The sequence below is a fragment of the Copidosoma floridanum genome, unplaced genomic scaffold (genome assembly GCF_036245765.1).
Source record: "Copidosoma floridanum isolate Cflo_tuat_1 unplaced genomic scaffold, Cflo_Japanese_pri ptg000001l, whole genome shotgun sequence".
NCBI classification, from domain to species: Eukaryota; Metazoa; Arthropoda; class Insecta; order Hymenoptera; family Encyrtidae; genus Copidosoma; species Copidosoma floridanum.
The window spans coordinates 20,606,805-20,619,216 of NW_028321878.1; positions in this window are offsets into that span (position 1 = coordinate 20,606,805).

Sequence of the window (12,412 nt, forward strand, 5' to 3'; positions counted from 1 at the left end):
TTATAGTTTGCAAAAAGCTTTTCAAACATGTAGAACATCAATTAAAACAAACCTCATAGTGTGATAACACAATTTTACACAGGATTAAAAGCGATACAATACGGGCATGACAGCAACACTGCAGTACCTCCTCTCACTTGATTTCAATTGAGCAATAGAGCAAGGTCAATGAAGCATTACGGATCCTGCAGAAATGTCGCGTAAAACATCAACGCCATTAGGATACTTTGTAAAATGCAAAGCATCCACGCCTACCGTATAACACTACCGATTAAAGCTGCAATCAAGAGTCAACCACCATAAATAAAGGATACAATAATAATAATAATAATAATAATAATAATAATAATAATAATAATAATAATAATAATAAGAAATAAGACATTGGTGCTGTGAAACTTGGTGCAGTGCTTTATCCATAAAAGTGTAATTTAATTTAATCTGTTAAATATTATTGTTTCAATACAATAAATGTATTTAAAAAAAAAGAAAAATAAGTAAGTATTAATTTGTCAGTATATTTAAGGGGACCGCAGACTTTATTGTGGGGTTTATTGGTAAAATAGCATAACCTTCATTCAGAATTATGATGACGACTTTAAACCAATTAATAAAAATCTATTCTCAAACTATAAAAACTTCTCATCATATAACACGTAACAAATGAATTACATTACTAGTACCCATAAGCGTTTATAACTGTTCATGCTGTGAGTATCACGCCAACATTGAAGGGAAAATAGAGTTTGGACAGTATTGATATTTATAATATTTATATTATCATATGTTACCATGTGTGTGTATAGACGTAGATATTTATAAATAACGTTGAATCTTTTAGTCAGTACCAATGATTGTCTATGACTGGTCGTGCCATGATTTTCATGCCAGTGTTGAGGGGAATGTGAAGCACCATTTGGAAGCGCACCCAATTAAACCTTATTTTTATTCTTTAGTCTTGCAAAAATATAAATAAAAAAAATGTCATGTATGATTCAAAAAATATTGAATAGTATTAACAATAAAAAAGAAAAAATGTTACTGTATAGAGTTACATATTAGCAAAGGATTGAAAAAAAATACTTTATAAAATACGTGCTGCAGCGTTAATCATTAAAGGGGTGTATTGTCACCAATGTCAGCTTCAATTAAAATCGTTTTATATTTCTTATGAAATTAAATAATAAAAATATACATAAATAAAAATTTAGTAAGTATCGAAATTACTGGAATATTTGTAGTGATTACAGATTTTTGCATTCGTTAAGTTTTTTAAGCAGAAGACTGCATTACAAGGCAGCAAATATAACATTTGTTAACGATTAAATGTGCCATAAATTGTCATACCAACGTTGAGGAAAAGTAAAAGCACCCTATACAGAAACATATAAATACAATTATGTATACGGAATCATTTGCTTGCTAAGTATTTTGCTGTTGAATAAAATTCAAGTGTAGTACTTTACTGTACCTTTCAATTAAAATTTTGATTACAATAATATAATAAAATAACAATGAAGTTGTATTACTTTATTTAAGGGAGATTCATACACGTGTAATCGAATATTTACGTTATTGATTAGTAGAATTTATAATGACTTTATCATTATAATTACATATATACGTTCGCATATGTCAGTAGATTTTTGAGTTATAAATTATCATAAAAATAAATAAATGATATTAAATTAATATAGAACTCCTTTATAGAAAGATATTAAGTAGAATGTATATTGAATGATAATTAATAAACTTATCGGCTTCATTGTCTTTTTGAATGATACTATGAGTGTTTACCTTAGGTACTTGACGATTTTATCATTTAGCTTAATATCTCTCTTAAAATTAACCATAAATGAGTCCCTATCAGTGCCGGATTATAACGTAGGCAAAGTAGGCACTGCCTATGGGCCCCCACCAATAAAAGGCCCCCACCAACCGCCACCAACGACAAAAGAAAAAAAATTTTTCAATAAAATAAATAAAATATATGACCATGAGTAAGCGACTCAACCCCAACAGTAACAACTAGTAGAAACCACAGGCGAGCGACGGAACCCCACCAATTAGTTAGAGAATCTTATAGTACAAGCGAGTATTTTGTCCAAAGCTTTGTTCTGTGTGTACTTTATTCAATTTATAAAATTAATGAATTAAATTTTTATAAATTATTTTTATAAATTAAATAAATCAATTTAATTTATAAAAATAATAAATACAAGTGATGTATTATTTAAATTTTTTTAGTAATTCATAGAAAACAGTACTACAAAAATTTAATGACTCAATTATATTATTTTATAAATAAATTATTCATCTAAGATACTTAATAATGTGGATAAAATAATGTATAAACGTAAAATGTGCTCTTCTGATTTTTTTACATGGTTTTTGTTAATGCATAACATAAATGTGACAAGATAATAATACTTTACACTGTCTGATTTATCTGATTGAAAGCGATAAGTATTTCAAACAAGATTGAACTTGTAGGTATCATAGTTAGATACATTTTTGGTTTTAAGATATATTTTCCGTGGGCATTTAAAGGAGTGGCATCACTACCTTACCGATCTTAGGTAACGTATCGATAGAATTAGATCTTCTTGTTGTAGTAAAGCATTGAAAAGTGATCCCTGCAGAAGTTTTCTCTAGTACTTTCTCTCAGAGATTCTTTTTCTCACGTTGTACTTACCTACAGTTTTTATTTCTGTACAAGTTTCGTTTTTGTCCCTTGTCCGTACAAGTTACAAGTTCTGTTACTAGAAAAACTGTAAAAAGTATATAATTTTACGTACAAAAATTTAACAATAATGTAATTTGTTTTGTAAACAAAATAACCTCGAAATTATAATTGCCAATAATAAATTACTTCTAAAAAGCACCTAATGTTTAATTTTCTAAGACGTAAGTTTTTCATTAAAAGTTTTTTTCGTTTGATACATCATATCATATTTATTAATCAAGTGTCTCAAATTAAAATTCAGCCTAAACATAGAAGAATCATGTGTGATAGATCAATCGATCGTCATAAATCAAAGCGTACTTACAAATCTGGTCACGAAAAGTTGAAAGAGAAACAAGAAAAACAAAAAAAACAAGACGATGTCATATCACGAACACCCAAAATGACAAGTTTTTTTTCCACTCAAGAAAGAAGCATAGAACTCGATGAAGTACAAGTGGGTTCTTCAAGCACCAGTAAAGAGGTAAATAGAAGAAAAAAAACAAATATATAGGGAATTTGTAACAAGGTGTCTTAACTTTTTTGGAAAAATCAATTTACTTCATGAAAACATCGGCGTAAGCTTAAGCCGTAGCTCAGTCTGATTTTTCGTTCTTGTAAAAGATGTGTTGGGAGACTGCTTTAGGGTGAACTAACAAGCATTTTTTGTATCGACTTCAAGAAAATCCGAGCAATTTGACTTAATTCTAGTTAAATCTAGTCGAGTCAGCCGATCATTATCTTTTTTTTTTTTCACGGGTATTTTAAAGTTTATTTTTAGACGAAGACGATTCATCAAAATCTTGCATTTACCATTTCATTGCAATTAATTAAAATAAAATGAAAATAATAAAAAAGCTTTTTCTAACCAACGTATTGTTTCTACCTGTTATTAGCTCAACATAAAAAAACGACCAGCTGACTCAACTAAAATTAATTGGAATCGCTCAGAACTGCTTGGAGTTGTGACTTAAAGAACGCGCGATATTGCGCGGCAGGAGCTGTTTCGAGCTGTTCGGGTTCGGCTCAAAACGGTCTCCGAACAACCTAATGATTGTGTCGTTTCATTGTCAACTCGTCCAGCTTAATTCATTATAATTCAATAACGATTTTTTTTTATTTATTACAAAACTTGATGAACTTTTACCAAGTGACTCAACTTATTTAACCTATCACCCCTATACAGCACAATAGCACATATTTTTAATACCTTACTCGAAAATATTAAAAGTTGTAACGTTTGTCATTTAACCTGACAATATTATCCTTAGTACAAAATTCACATCCAATTTTTAATTTTTTGGGCTCATTGTCTTCCTTTAATGAATTCATTAGGAGTCACCAGGGGAAGTTTTTGCAACATTTTCCCTGGTGACTCCCCATGAATTTACTAAAGGAAGATGAGGCCAAAAAATTGAAAATTAAATGTGAATTAAAAAAGTTTCAGGTAATTTGTTGAATTTTTCCTGAAGTTTATCAGAAAAATTGAACAATAAAATCTTATCCACAAAATCGCATAATTTTCAGTACCAATCATATCATTGTCAGGTGAAATTAAGGTTTTTATAATTTTTAATACAAATTTAATTTTCTAGTAAAATATTGAAAATATGTACGTATAATAAAATGTAAATACAAATATATAGGAATGATAGACTGCCTTAAAAAATGTTACGCTGACACGTTTGATCTTTTCAGACTTTTATTCATCGATCGTTTTCCTGAAACTGTTATATTCTAGTTTTGCCATGAATTTCCGAAAAAAATGAAATATTTAAACAATACCCTCTTGTAGTCTTTCAATTTAATTATTGATTATAATTACTTTATAAATATACTTTTAAGGTCCAACTAGAAGTGATAGAAAACGATCGAACAGAGAAAGAACAAGAGGAAACAAATCTGTTTAGTAGTGAGAGCAATGAGTTCAGTGGAAATAAGAGAGGAAGAAACAGTCGTCAACAACCATCGAAAGTTACACCAAATAGCTTTGAAGTGCTTCAAAATTATGAGAATATAGTTAAAGCCGACCGCGACGCTACAATCGATTTATCAAAGTTTGATTTAGATATCTCTGAGTGGCATGAACACAATATAAGTGAATTGATTGATTATTGAATAAAAAAAGGAAGCTCCGAAATTCAATACAACAACTCAGACTTATTGAATCGTAAGTCATTTATACAAAAAGACATACATAGTTCTAGAAAATGCATTTCGTCAATGTTTGAGAGAAATATTAAGAATGGAGACTCAATTAAAAGGACATGGTTATGTTTCTCTCCTGTAACCGGAAAATTATATTGTTTCCACTGCATACTTTTTAATTTAACGCAATCACAGTTTACTCGTGAAGGGTATTGTGATTGGAAAAATGCCCACCATCGCCTACATGAGCATGAAAAATCACAAGCTCATTTAGACGCAGTTTATGCATTTACAATGAGAGCTTCTTCTCTTGATTTGATACGTGACGATTTAAAAAAACAGATAGAAAATAAAAAAAATTATTGGCGTCGAGTTTTAAAAAGAGTTATTGACGTAATTATTTTTTTAGCCGAGCGAAATCTTCCCTTTTGAGGAGAAAGTGAAGTTATAGGTATGCCTTAATAACGGAAACTTTTTAGGTATTATTGAACTACTAGCTAAATATGACGATTTTTTATCAGCTCATTTACAAAAGTTCGCCAACTGCGGGAAAGGAAAAGTAAATTATTTGTCTTCGACGATTTGTAACGAGTTAATAGAAATTATTAATGAAAAATTAATGAAAGAAATTGTTACTAGTATAAAAAAATCGAAATACTTTTCGATTTCAGTTGATTCAAGAACAGACGTAGGTCATACTGACCAATTATGTTTAACTATTCGTTACATTGAAAACGACGAACCAGTGAAAAGGTTCCTAATATTTTTGCAAAAAAAAGGCCACAAAGCTATAAATATGTTTGATGCTATCAAGACATTTTTAAACTCTCATAATTTAGATTTACAAAATTGCGTGGACAGTTGTACGACAACGCATCTGTTATGAGCGGACAGTATAATGGTTTACAAGCGTTGGTAAATCGTGAAAATCAATTAGCTTTGTGGATACCTTGTTTTGCTCATACTTTGAATTCAATCGGTACAGCTGCTATGACGTGTTGTTTAGAGGCAACAAAATTTTTTAATATTTTGGAAAGTATTTATACTTTTTTTTACGGACTCTTCCGACCGCTATCATATTTTATCTGAAAAATTAAAAAAAAGTTCAAAAGGTAAAGATCGAGTGCTAATTCCTAAAAGAGTAAGTAAGACAAGATGGGAATCTCGAGCTGAAGCATTACGATCGCTTTCTAAGGGTTTTGATGCATACAGGACTATTTTACAAGAACTCTCACAGGATAACGTTGAAGCGAAAGGATTGTATAAATATCTTACGAGGTTAGAAACTAGCATATATATCTTTTTTTGGAATGATATTCTGGAGCGAGTTCAAGCGACTAGTCTCAAGTTACAAAGCTGTGATACAGATTTAAACACGTCCATAGCTCTTTTAAAATCTCTGAAATCTTTTATAGAATCCTCAAGAGACAATTTCGATAATTACGAAGAATTGGGAAAAAAAATGTCTGAAAATAATGAGTATGAGTCAAAACAAAAAAGAGTACGCAAACAAAACGTAAGAAAAAGTCCTCTTGATTACGGAAGATCTGAAGGCATTCAGTTAAGTGGTTCAGAACAATTTAGAGTTGAGTCTTACATTCCTGTTATTGATCAAATACTTGCATCATTAAATCAAAGAATTGATGCTTATAAAGATGTTGACAACAAGTTCGGTTTCTTAAGAAGGCTTCAAAATCTTTCTACTGAAAAAATCCAAGAGCATGCTATGGAATTAGTAGAGTTCTATGAAAATGACTTGGATAGTAACTTAGCGAATGAACTAGTACAATTCAAAGAATTTGCTAAAGATTTTATTAATGATTCCGACGAAAATAGTAAAGACAAAATCAGTTATGAACTTAAAGTGTTTAAATTGATCGCTGAAAAAAAATTGATAGACATTTTTCCTAATGCGTGTACTCTATTAAAAATATATCTTGTTTTGATGACAACGAATTGCACTGGAGAAAGATCTTTCTCAAAACTCAAACTGATTAAGAGTCGTTTACGATCATTCATTAATCAAGATCAACTTAATAACCTGTCACTTATGAGTATTGAGTCTGATTTATTAAAGGCAATAAGTTATGATGATATCATAGAAGAATTCGCTAAAAGAAAATCACGAAAGATATTATTATAAATAAAACACAATTTTCAAACAAAAACATAAATTACTTTTTTAATAAATGTAAATATGGTAAATCTTTAAGTAAAAATTAAAATATATTTAATACAAAATTCCCAGTTTTTCAATTTTGCTTCACAAAAGCCCCATAGCCATTATGTAAAAAAAATGTATATCAATTTTGTTTAACAATTTAAATAAATATTTGTTAATTTTTAAAATATAGTAGTATGTAATAAAATAGTTTGAAAATTGCTCCCCTTACGTAAGCCCCCACCAAAAATTTGCCTAGGGCCTCTCCGCTTACCAATCCGGCACTGGTCCCTATATCTGGTATCTCATTTAATATCTATTATTTTACAGAGCTATTTAATTAGGATTGAAATGGTGTAAGAACTTTTTATTATATTATAGTGTAAAAAAATTGTACATCATAATGATATTGCCAAATTAATACGATTTACAACTTTGCAACTCTGCAACTACATTGTTAGGTCGGCGTGACGTACTATTCGAGTTTAAGCTTTCGTTTAATAACTTGGGACACACGCTGGGCACGTTAGTGGGACACGGAGCTAAAGGGAAAGTTCTATCTAACGACGCGATATTTCCAAAGGGCCTACGATTGTTTTAACACAACTTGAAGCGATCAGTATGCAAGGAATATTCCGATGCACTTAACTTGTGCGCGGTGTGACTAAAGTTAGTCGGTTTTATCCAGAGCGGTGTACTGAAGGGTATCTTGTCCGCAATCTAGACGATGGTAGCACCGTTACAGGAAAAGGGTTTTGTTTCTCGCGACCGGACTCGTATGTATTAATACCGTCGCGAGTACCGACTTTCGCTTTAATTCTGTTAGTTCTTGCTATGATAGTACCACTACCGTGTTGGATAGTGGCGTGCACGAAAAACAACCTTAACAATTTTCAAGGGTCCACGAGTACCAATACCGTGGCAGATATTGGTGCGCGCGTAAGCAACTTTAAATAATTTTCCAGGATCCTCGGGTACCAATATCGTGGCGAATATTGGTGCAGGCGTAGACAACTTTAGTTATAGACCCAGCCAAAAAAAATTACAAACGGAAAAGAAAGAATACTAGAAAATTATAACTTTCACACTTACTTTTATTTAAATATAACTGGAGTAGACTGCGAACCAGTACGAGCCGAGGTAAGTAAAGAGGTTTTTGCCACGCGCTCGTGGAGGACTGAATGATAGCAGAGGCGGACTCTAACTATTCAGTCGACCGTTCGAGGGTGAAAAACAAAAATTAACTGGCTTTTCCGGGGTCTTCCGGCCTTTTTATAAGGAGTAGCGGACCTCAGTGACGCGCTGGTTCGATAACAACACAGGAGAGCTTGCCGGGGAAAAATCTTGCAAAATTGACAATAGCCGAGAATCCCATTGTCTAGAACTGCTCTAGTTTAGCCACTCAGAAATTGGCACTTCCCACGTCCAGTTCACTCTCCTCTTTGCGTTGAAAGTGTATCATTTTTAAAACTTTTAAACCCTATAGACGCCGTATTGTACGTTCTCTGAGTCTTACACACGATTCTTAGTACACTCCTAACAATCAGCCGTATACAAGCAGCCAGACCCTGCATGGTGGACCATTTTTACAAATTTTTATACATTGTAACATAATTGCCGGTAAATAGTTAAAACATCTTTTACCTTCTACACCTTTTATCAATAACGCTTTCCTATTATTTTTGCTTATCTCTCTTTCTACTATACATTACTTTCGCAATATTTTGTTATTTATTCACATTTATTAATACTCGACAACTTACACTTCCAACAACGTACATTTTCAACTTACACTTACCGCTCTCTCTGGCACTGCGATTGTTTTCTTCTTGGAATTCCGAGAATTAGCATCGTAAAAAAATAGCCGTAGGAAGCATTATCTCAACTTATCTATTTATTCCCATTACTTATGGTTTCAATAGTTACTATTATTCTAAATTATTCATTACTCGTTTTACTCGTTGATTTATTACGCCAGTCGGTTTACTACTTAAGATTCTTGCTTAAATTCTCAATATACTGTAACTCAATAGTTTTATACCCTAGTTATCTTACTAATATATAAAGCAAAGTCACTTAAACCGTTGTAATCGCTAACCACGAAAACTACTGAACCGATTTTGCTGAAATTTTGTATACCGATTCTTGACACTTTCTAGATGGTTTTAGTATGGTTTTTATGTTAAAAAATTTAATAACAATAGCAATAAACAAGCTCAAAGTTTTGCAAAAATACGCCTGCTTTTCACTTTAGTTCAGTAGGATCCGCTAGGTGGCGTCGAGGTAAAATTGAAGCCACCCGAAATCAATGATAGTGAAGAGTGCTAATAAGTTGCCCCACCGAGACAACGATTTCCCTAGTCGTTTTTTGGCAGTCCACTAAGAACAAAGGTGTTTGTCGTGAAGCTGGCTATCCTGGCTACCGCTGACACGCTTCGTTCATGGGCAAGCGAAATATATCGGCGCCCGAATCGCCAAAATAACTGAGTGCCACGGAAAAATAGGCGTTCGAAACATCAACGTCAAAGGCAAAATACCAGGAGACGTCCGGCCAGAGCTCAACCTGCTTCACCAACACTACAAGGTTTGGAATCCCTTCTTCCATCTAACCTGGTCCTAGAAGAGCAAGCCAAGCAGAACAACCATGAGGAGCGTGAGCAGACATATTGGCTGGAAGGTTTACCAGCCTCCTCCTCAAAAGTTGGTCGCGAGAGAAACTCCACGAAGAAGATATTCTTCAGGCCCACTACCCTGACTAACAGTCAGCAGATAGTGATCCAGGAAATGACCCGGAAATGAGATTTTGTTCGACCAGCTACATACCTTCCTCTAGCGCGTTCACCTTTTGCAGAGACTCCAAGGGCAAGGACAAAGCAACCTCGGGTCCAGATACCCGAGCTCCGTCGACTGAGCAGAGTTAAGCGGAAAATATTTGCCGTTTATCGAACGCCTGATAAAGCATGTCAAATAATCGACCCTCACCAGCTCTCCATCGTTAGGAAAAAAAAAGAAAAAATGAAGATTAAAACCGGCCCTTTTCAGGGCCATCAATAAATTTTACCGTAAAGTAACTGCCTTTAATCTCATCGGTCTTTTTAAGAGCCATTCAACGTTGAACTACTTTTACAAAAAAATATATATATATATTTATTAAGACTGCTGTTTCAGAGTAATGTCTTACAGGAACATAAAGCTAATCAAGGATCTGCCCTTTGCTGGCAGACATCGAAAGCAGAGCGGTTTGTCATGAGTCTGGGAACCCCGGCTACCGACGACTTTCTGCACTCGAATTACATAGGCCAGAAATTACTTTTCCTCCAAAATTAGCGTTCAGCTAACTTGGTCAATCTCATTGGCTCTTTTCAGGGCCATTAAACGTTGAACACCTGTCAAAGTATACATTGTAATTGACAAAGTATAACAAACACAGCACTTTTTAGGGCACGTAAAAATTTTTAACAATGCCTCGAATCGCAAGAGGGTGAATCGGGAGGAGAACTTCTAATGCTTTAAATGTTTACAACTTTAGGAGTCGAGAAACTGATGCCGAACATTCATCGAGAGTAGAACAGCAACGGCAAAATCGACGATTGAACAACCATTTAAGTGACAGATCCGCTTTCTGTTACAATCCTGACATTGATTACTTAAATCTTCCAACAATTCAAATTGGCAGAATGGTTTCTATTTGCACTCATTGTGGCGCTAAAAAATGGAGAGATGAAGCTCCAGGGCTATGTTGTTCTGGTGGTAAAGTTTCCCTTGATCCACTGGAAAATCCTCCTGAATTGGTAAGATGTCTGTTAATGGACAAACACTCTCTATCAAAACATTTCCTTGATACCGTCAGACGTTACAATACGCAATTCCAAATGACGTCATTTGGAGGGAAAGAAATTAAGGAAGGAAACTTTATGCCAACTTTCAAAATTCAAGGTCAAGTATACCACTTAATAGGTAGCTTACTTCCTGAACAGAACAAGAGTCCGCAGTGCTTACAAATCTATTTCATGTCTGAAGCTGAACAAATTTCTATTCGGTCAGATAATGCCCTAAAAAAACTTTGATTGAATCATTACAAAAGGTGATGCATGATTGCAATCCTTTTATAAAAACTTTTAAATCCAATTATGACTCTCGAACAGTAGATGAACTTGAAAACTTAAAATTGATTATTGATGCCGATCGAACTCCTGTTGGGGAGCATCAAGGACGATACAATGCGCCTAGAGTGAATGAAGTTGCTGCACTAATAGTTAACGAGGAAAAAGGCCCTAGAGACATTATTTTACATGGTTGACATGGACGGTTGGAGCGAGTTTCTGAGCTCCACAGATTCTATGACTCCTTGCAATATCCTCTTATGTTTGTTTTTGGAGAAAATGGATATTCTATTGATGTGCCACTTTACGGTGTTCCAAACAAAACTGTTTCTTGCATGCAGTTCTACTCTTATAGGTTTATGTTAAAAAATGATCATATAAATTACCTACTTTATTATAAGAACTTACTCAATCAATTTGTTGTTGATATGATGGCAAAAATGATCACAGAGCGTTTACTTTACTTGCGAACACATCAAAAACAACTGCTTGCTGACAGTTACATTCATCTACGAGATGCAATAAATAATGATCGTAACATTGAACCCTCCAGTATCGGACAGCCTATAATTTTACCATCCTCATTCACTGGCTCACCGCGATATATGCATGAAAAAACTCAAGATGCAATGGCTTACGTACGTGGGTTTGGGCGCTCATGTTTATTTATCACTTTCACGTGTAACCCTGAGTGGTCGGAAATAAAAAATGAATTACACAAAAATCAAAAATCTTCAGACAGGCATGACATTGTTTCAAGGGGTTTTCACTTGAAATTAAGGAAACTTATAGATGTCCTCACTAAGAAAGCAATATACGGCGAAGTTGATGCTTGGATCTATAGTGTCGAGTGGGAAAAACGAGGGCTACCTCATGTGCACATACCTTTATGGCTTAACACAAAAATTCAGCCGGATGAAATAGACAAGATCATTTCAGCTGAATTACCAGATCCTCAACAAGATCCCTTGCTATTCAGTATCATTTCGAAAAGTATGATTCATGGACCTTGCGGCGAATTCAACATGGCTTCACCATGTATGGATAATGGAAAATGTACAAAAAAGTTTCCTCGAAATTTTGTTAAAGAAACCCTAACTACAGATGATAGCTACTTAACCTATCGTAGAAGAGCCCCTGCAGATGGAGGTCATAGTTCCATACTTACAATTCGTGGCAAAGAAGTACAGATTGATAACCGTTGGGTTGTACCGTACTCACCCGTCTTATCACGATGTTTTAATGCACACATTAACGTTGAATTTTGTCATTCAG